Source organism: Daktulosphaira vitifoliae, unplaced genomic scaffold (genome assembly GCF_025091365.1).
Source record: "Daktulosphaira vitifoliae isolate Bord-2020 unplaced genomic scaffold, ASM2509136v1 Scaffold_1, whole genome shotgun sequence".
In the NCBI taxonomy this organism is placed as follows: Eukaryota; Metazoa; Arthropoda; class Insecta; order Hemiptera; family Phylloxeridae; genus Daktulosphaira; species Daktulosphaira vitifoliae.
In genome coordinates this window covers 85,773,658-85,782,528 of record NW_026099572.1, presented here as the reverse complement: position 1 = coordinate 85,782,528, position 8,871 = coordinate 85,773,658, and the positions used below count along the sequence as shown (strand labels likewise).

The following is an 8,871-nucleotide window of genomic DNA, read 5'->3' as shown; positions in this document are numbered from 1 at the left end:
TTTTTTAGAAGACGCCAAGCCTTATTACTATTTTGCACCATATTTGTGTCTTCTATTGTCTTCTGCCATTCTTTTCTTCTTTCCTTCGCAATATCTGTCTTATATCTCCTACTTGAATAGTTTCATCGTCAAAAAGGTCGTTTACATATTTTACTGTGTATTCATCAAGGGTCTCTGTAACTCTTTCTTCATCCCTGGTATATAATATCGACGGCAACCTCTGGGTATATGCTGTTTTGGAACTTCCTTTATTATTTTCACAAAGTCTTCGTAATGTTCCGGTGTTGTCATTTTTTTTCACCTTTTTTTCTTAAAATTAGCATAACTTTTTTAAAAATGAACAAATCTACCTTATTTTTCTTTATTGAAACCTTTGATATTTGTCTTTTATTTTATATAAATTTTTTGAAAATCTGACTCTTTACCTGCCTACGGGGGGAGGGGTTCAAAATAGCAACTTCTGCACAAAAATTTAACTTTTTCAACTTAAGTTTAGAAAATGTTGCGGAAATACTCCGAGCTTCAAACATATGTTAATGTACTTACGTTAAGCTTATGTTATGTACTATAAGTTAAAAAAAAAAATTTGTCCCGATAACTTATCTTATATGTGACAATAGTTGGCATAGTTAAAAAACATGCAATTTTGGTGTTAAAATTAACGATTTCATATTTTATTTATTCAACTTTAAATTACTATAACTTTTTGACAAATATATGGATCAATACAAATTTTTGTTTTTAAATAAATTATATATAGCTTTCATCTGACATACGTTTTTTGTAAATCGGATCATTATACAGGAGGGGTTTAAATATTTAAAAATACGAGTAAAAAGTAGAACTTTTTCAACTTGACTTTTGAAAATGTTGCGGAAATACTCCGAGCTTCAATTATATATCAAATTAAAGCTTATGTCATGTACTATGAAATGAAAAAAAAAATTGTCCCGACGACTTATTTTCTATGTGCAAATAGTTGCCGTAAATAAAAACATGCTATTTTTGTGTTAAAATTTAAAATTTTCAATTTTATATTTTAAAGTTTAAATTTCTATAACTTTTAGAAAAATGTATGTATTAACACACATTTTTTTTCCTCTAAATACATTATCTATACTTCTTTTATTTAACATACTTTTTATTTAAATTGGACAATTTCCTTTTATACAGGACGTTCAAAACTTGAATCATACGTATAAGAAGTAGAAATTTTTCAACTTAACTTTTGAAAATGTTCCGGAAGTAAAGCATTCTTTAAACATATGTAAAATTAAAGCTTACAATAAATACTACAAGTTCAAAAAAAAAAATGTTTTCCAACCCCTTTTTTTCTTTGTGCAAATGCCTGTCGAATTAAATGAAAAATGTAATTTTTATGTAAAAATCACTGTTTAACATAAACTATTTTAATACTCGAAACTGCCATAACTTTTTGAAAAATGAACAAATTAGAATTATTTTGTGATATTGAAACCTTAGATATTTTTCTTTCATTTAATATCATTTTTTTGAAAATCTGACTTTAAACCTTTAAAAATACAATTTTTGCACACAAGTTAAGCTTTTTCAGTGTAATTTTTGAAAATACTATTGAATAAAAATTGATTATTATATAATTATATATTATATTTTTGAATCTAAGAATTACTAATCATGTTATAACTAAGAAAATAGGAGTTTCATTTTGTAATTATCCACCAATTTCTAGAATTAAACACTATCTACAGATTTGCATTGAAGCGTTTCTAATAATAGTGATTTTAATCACTGTCAGATTAAATCTATACTAGGCCCAACTATGCCACGACACTATTGTGCTGGGTTGAGTTTTTTATTTTGCAACTAAAATGATAAATTGAAAAATTATAACATGTATAATAATTATACTGAATCGTAATATATTACATGTACAATAATATATTAAACAATTACAAAAATGTGGCTTAAAAACAACAAAAAACTATCATTAAATTATTTGTTTTTGAGCGGGTTTTTACTGATTTTCTAATGCTACATTTTACATGTTACACTTTTTTCTCAAACTTCAAATTTTTATGGTGTATTAAAGAAAAAGTTTTAAAAATTTGAATAGATGAATTCATTGTTACAAGTTACAAATGAATAATTTGTGGGTTTTTTGATATTTCGTTCAAAAAAACACGTAATTAGTATCAATATTTATTTTATTTGAAAAATAAATTTCAAAATATATTTTAAGTAAAACATCATAGATTTCCAAAATAGATTGAAAATATAATATCATAATATTCTAAATACCTAGTAGATTTTTTTTTTATCTATTTAAAGAAAAAACTGACTCTAGTTTCCACAATTTATTTTAAACCTAATTTATGGTATGTAACAACAAAAAACATGTCTGTTTTGAACAGCAATAACAGAACTATATAGTATTTAAGTGTTTTTAGTATACTAAAAAATGTTAAAAATAAATTTCCTTGCAGTTTTTATGGTAGATATTTATAATTTATAATTCCTTTCTAAAAAAAAATATAACTTTTATGTGGATAGCAAAAATTTTTAATAACAACTTATGTTAAAACTTGGTTATTATTTTGTAAAATTGAGTCTACTATTAAAACTAAGTAACTTATATTTCATTTATAACTTGAATTTTCAAATCAAACTTAACTTCACAGTTATAAAGAAGATTGATTTAAATATTAAAATTAAAGCCATATACATGTATATTAATGTACCAATTTTATTAGTATATCAAATACACACTTCAATTACTCTTGTATACAGGCAATTTTAGAGTAAAAACATGTCTTTTTAAAATGCATTTTACACACTAAGTACTGCACTCAGGCCCGTCGCTAGGGTACAAGCAAGTCATGCATTGCTTTAGGGCGGCAAAATTAAATTAATAATCGTCGAAAAAAAAATGAAGTAATATTACTATATTACGTCTACACTGTTATTNTATTACTATTTTACGTCTACACTGTTATCGTATTAACTCCGCTATTTTGTTGTGACTACGATTGATCAGTGCATAGTTATAATATAACTATACATATATACACTATATTATAGTGAATACTTTTATAACTATATATATATATATATATACCTTTTAGATTATTGCCCACTACCCGTGTGGCCGGTATTCCCAAAAACCTCTTTTATTTACTGATAATGAGAAAAACGACCGTCACATGTTGGTATTTTTATTTTGAGCGTTATACATTTGTCGAATTTAACGAGAGTTTAGAACAATTTTTATCTTACTGAATTTCATTTCTCAACAATCGTCCATCGATGAACAACATATGGAATACGGTTTAAGACGACGTCGAAGTAAAAGATAATCGGTATTTATTATATTTGATTGTTTTTGCTAAGATTAATAGAGCTCAAGTATTTTTAATTTTATTTATACTTCGTAGATTATAAAAAAAGATATTTTAATTATTGGTAGTTTTTGCCATCTAAAAACTTGTATATTATTTTTTGTTTATAAATCATTCAATATTTGTTATAATATTACACAATTAAGCATTGGCANATATTTGTTATAATATTACACAATTACGCATTGACCATGTCGTCACGAAAACGACTTTCCGGGTTTGAATATAAAAAAATACGAGAAAATAAACAGAATTTTATTAACACACAAGCAGGGAGTTTTACTAAATTTTTATTGCAAAAACCTGTAGATGAAATTAAACTACTGAATGATGATTGTTCACAAACTAAAACTAATTCTGATATACCTACAACCCAACAGAGTTCGGACATACAATTAAATAACAATATAAACTATTCACAATCCACTTCTTATGAAATACCAGATAAAGCTTTGCCGCGGGTAGAAGTTGATTTATTTTCTGATTCTGATAAAGATTCTATTAATTCAGATAAATTTAATTATGAAGAAATTAACATTACTTCGGAAAATGACGAATTGGAAACAAATAGTGTTGAACATTCAGATGACCCAAGTGACTGGCCACTAAAATTAACCGACTCAATTCGAATATCACTTATAAAAAAAGGGCCTGTGCAAATTAAAAATTATTCTTTTCCGAAAAACCAATTAAATAGGAAATTTTCTGATGCTTATTATCAACGAATTTTGAATAATGGAGAAAAAATAGAAAGATCCTGGTTGGTTTATTCAAAAAAAAATGATGCTGTGTACTGTTTCTGTTGTATGTTGTTTAGTTTTAAAAAAGATTCAGGTATGGTCTCTGAATGTGGATATAACGATTGGCGTAATTTAACAGGCCATTTAAAAATTCACGAAACCTCAAAAACACACATTCTTCATTTTTCAACTTGGCACGAAATGGTTATAAAATTAAAATTAAATCAAACTATTGATTCTCATAATCAACGTAAAATAGAATCTGAAATAAAACATTGGAGGTCTGTTTTAGTTCGGTTATGCGCTATATTACGTTGCATGGCTGCGCAAAATCTTTCAATCCGTGGAACATCATCTACAATAAATTCACCACATAATGGCAATTTTTTGAAAATTATTGAATTATTTTCGTTGTTTGATAATGTTTTAAAAGGTCACGTAGAAAGGATTCAAAATAAACAATTACGTGTACATTATTTAGGTCCTCAAATTCAAAATGAATTAATTAATTTAATGAGTGAAAAAGTAAAAAATAATATTTTAAGCAAAGTGAGAGCTGCGAAGTATTATTCCATTATTTTAGACTGCACACCTGACTGTAGTCATAAGGAACAAATGTCCATAATATTGAGATATGTTTGTATTAAGACATGAGTTTTACATGAGCATTTTATTGGATTTATTGAAGTTTTTGATAAAACCCGGACTGGATTAAGTGACCGGATAATTAAAATGCTTTCTGATTTGGAAATAAACATAAATGATATGCGTGGCCAAAGTTATGATAATGGCTCCAATATGAAAGGAAAACATAACGGAGTTCAAAAACGCATACTTGACATAAACCCGCGGGCATTTTATGTACCATGTAATTCTCATTCGTTGAACTTAGTAGTTAATGATGCAGCAAAATGTAATATTTACACAGTCTCATTTTTTAATATAGTGCAACAACTTTATGTATTTTTTTCGGCATCTACTGAGAGATGGAAAATTTTGATTCAATTTTTACCTAAATTAACATTGAAGAAAGTTTGCGACACGCGTTGAGAGTCGAGAATAAATGCGATAAGGCCCATAAGATATCAATTTGAAGAGCTTTTTAATGCCCTAAAACATATTAAGAATGATGTAAACTTAGCTGGAATGAATGTTCTTCATACAAAAGCAGATGCATACGCTCTTTTAAAAAATATATGTGATTTTAAATTTATATGTTCTATTATTATTTGGTATGATATTAAGTATTGTTAATCATGTCAGCAAGCAACTGCAGTCAATCAATTTTTATATACAAATTTCTGTTAATAGTATATCAAAAATCATTGAATTTTTAAAAGAATATCGAAAAAATGAGTTTTTNTCATTGAATTTTTAAAAGAATATCGAAAAAATGGGTTTTCTAAAGTAAAATTAATTGCTAAAGAAATTGCGTCAGCCATTGGAATATTAGAAGAATTTCCTCAAGATTATCAAGTGCGCAAAAGATTGAAGAAAACCAATTTCAATTATGAAAACCAAGATAATGTTCCTCTTCATAACCCGGAAAAAAAATTTGAAATAGAGTTTTTTAATACTATAATTGATACGGCTATCAATTCTCTGCAAGATAGATTTCTCCAGTTAGATAATCATTGTTCTAACTTTGGTTTCATGTATAATATAAATTCTTTAAAATCTTGGGAGCATGAAACCATACTAAAACATTGTAAAGATTTAGGGATTTTGCTATCATCAAATGATACAGCAGATATTGATGTCATCGAATTATTTGAAGAACTAAAATTATTTTGTCGACTTACAGAATCAAGTAGTTCAGCAAGTAAAAATCTTGAGTACATTTATAATAATCAGCTCCAGGAAATATATCCTAATATTGCAATCAGTTTAAGAATCATTCTTACAATTCCAGTGACAGTAGCGTCTGCTGAGAGAAGTTTTTCGAAACTGAAACTTATAAAATATCATTTAAGATCAACAATGAGTAATGAGCGTTTGATTGGATTATCAATTTTATCCATTGAAGCAGAGTTGGCACAAGAATTAAATTTAGAAAATTTAGTGCAAGATTTCGCAACAAAAAAAAGCAAGAAAAACTAATTTTTAATTTTGAAATATTATTTTAAAACTTCAAATTTTATCATCATTTTATGTTTATTTCCAGGTTTGATTTTTTATTTATATAAAACACATTATGTATGAAGAACACTTGTATATTATTTTTTTTTCTTAAAGGTATATAAAATATATATTTATGGTTTTGACTTTTGTCAAATTAAAATATTTTTAATCAACACATTTATAAACATTTTGTCATTTCAATATAACTCATGCACCTACTTGTTTAAATAAGTATTTTATGGGCTGTCCATAAATATCGTACGCCAAAAATAACTGAAATTTATCCCCCAATCACTTTGATGGTAACAGTAAAGTGGCGTAGCCAGTATTTTTCAATGGGGTGGGGGTAAAAAAAACACATTACTTTTATTAGTAAATTGTTTATCAAATTTAAATAATAATATTTTATAATTAATATAATTTTATATTAATTCTAAACAAATTATAGCCAATGGGAAGGCATGGCCCCAAAGCCCTCCTCTGGCTAGGCCGCTGTAAAGTATTACCCTCCCAACACTGTTACCCAATTGTATTACCCAACCACCCCTTTCAAGGGCGGCATTAGATATTTTCGCTTTAGGGCGGAAAATATCTTGCGACGGGCCTGACTGCACTTAGAGCAATAACCCCCATTATAAAAACGATAGAGAACAGTATTTTAGAGATGATCTTATGTGCATTTTTGGATATATTATATTAGTAAAAAGTTATAACAGGATGAAGTTTATTAAAAAAGTACATTTTAAAATTCAATTATCAAGCTTAATATTAGATTAATCCAAAAATGGCTATGAAATTGTCTTCAAAATATTGTCCTCTTTCAATTTTGTAATAGGCGTTAAAGCTCTAAATAATATACAGAGTAAGTAAAATACATTCTTTTAAGATATGTTTTAGACCACTTTTGTAAATTTTTTTGACGAATAGTGCTGCCCCTATCGATAATATTTTTAAAATAGTTTCAAATAATGGTGCGGCGTGCGGTGTGGCTCGATGTCGTCGAAAACGTTATCAATATTTCTTTAAATAATTTCGCTAATACGTGCGGACTAATTTTATTTTGCACTCAATGTTTGAATTTTTATTACTTTTCAGAATTTTTATTAAATATCGTTGCTGATAACAATTAATATCTGCATTTCTCCTATTACTAGTGAATAAATATATATTATGCCGAGTCCTTTGATTTGATAAAAAAAAAAATCATAAATGTATCCCCAACAATGTTTTATGTGCTTAGAGTGAGTTAAGCAAAACTAATTTTGTTGTATCTAATGTAGCACTTCTTGTCGCGAGTTGTACGAAATATTTTCAAGTACTTTGGCTAAAATTATTATTAAAGTGTGGTGTTGTCCTTTGTTGTAATATACTTGTCACTATTATAATATAAAAAAGTAGTGAGTTACTAGTATCCACAATATTAGTTTTTCATTTAACATTATTAACACTTATTTATAAATTATATTCATACGCTTCATACGCTATTATATTACACACGATTCAGTCATGAGTCAATTATTAGTCCTTTAAAAATCACTCTTCAACAAATTTATAAATTATACTTATCAGCTCTTTTCGCTCATATCTTAATAAATAAACACTATGTGTCAATCCTAGTCTTAAATGTAAAAACAAACTATATTAACGTTATATAAAAATGATTTGTATATTATCCACATGTATTAATTTATATATTTTATTTCTTTTATGTATTAATTTATAAATTTTTTGCTTACTTATCAATAAACGATAACATAACAAGAATGACATAATGATGATTATTCGGGGATACAAAATACTATAAAAGGCAGAGTAATCCTTCTCAGTCAGTGTTGAAGACTTGGGGAAGTCTGTCTCCAGATATTCAAAGAACTGTTATAATCGCGTTCTCGACATCGATACGAAAAGTTTGTAATCATCATTGTCGAAATTCTTACGTGTAATGAGTTCGTATTATTTTGTTATAACTTGATTCTATTAAATGTTATTATAACAACAAAGAAAAATCATCAGGTAAGATTTCAAATCAATAAGAGTCAATACTTATATTATATTATAACTCAATTATTTAGAATTAATAATCTAAGTATAGAACGGTAAAGCAATAGATCAAATAATTATATTAATCTTTAAACTTCAATTATTTATTACTAACTAGTTCGTACCTTATACATAATCACATTACATGATATTCGTGAGATGGCCATCACCTCTTCGTTGCCTCAGTGTATTATTACATGTACTTACCAGTTGGGTCATTTATAATAACTCTATAAAAGGAACGTTAATTATTACTTTTTATGACTACTAGTCTTTATTGTTCTGAACCCTCGGACTCTACAACCCCGACACAACCTCTTGGCTCATTAATTGACCAAATCCCCAAAATTACATAAACTTGCTCAATATATACAATACATATATACCCCTATTTATATCTTAATTTTTGTATTATTACATAAATAATAAAGTTGTTAAAATCAAGAAAGAAAGATCAACTATAAAATATACAGTTCTGAAAATTTCTCTAAAAAAATTACTTTTTGATGGACAACAAAAATGTCTACTTGCTAATTTAACTTCTTAAAACATTAATTTAAATTAGGTTTAAAGAAGTCAAATTTTTTGGAATA

The 8,871-nt window shown here is 26.8% G+C and overlaps 1 protein-coding gene across 1 annotated transcript in view; it reads left to right on the top strand.

The window, feature by feature from the left end:
- The first annotated feature begins 8,139 nt into the window (after nt 1-8,139).
- The window catches only part of LOC126894535 (uncharacterized), an 18,970-nt gene continuing 18,238 nt past the window's right edge, over nt 8,140-8,871 (top strand). Inside the window, exon 1 of the mRNA XM_050665616.1 lies at nt 8,140-8,251. The gene's annotated coding sequence lies outside the window, so the exon portion shown is untranslated. The remainder of the gene's footprint in view (nt 8,252-8,871) is intronic.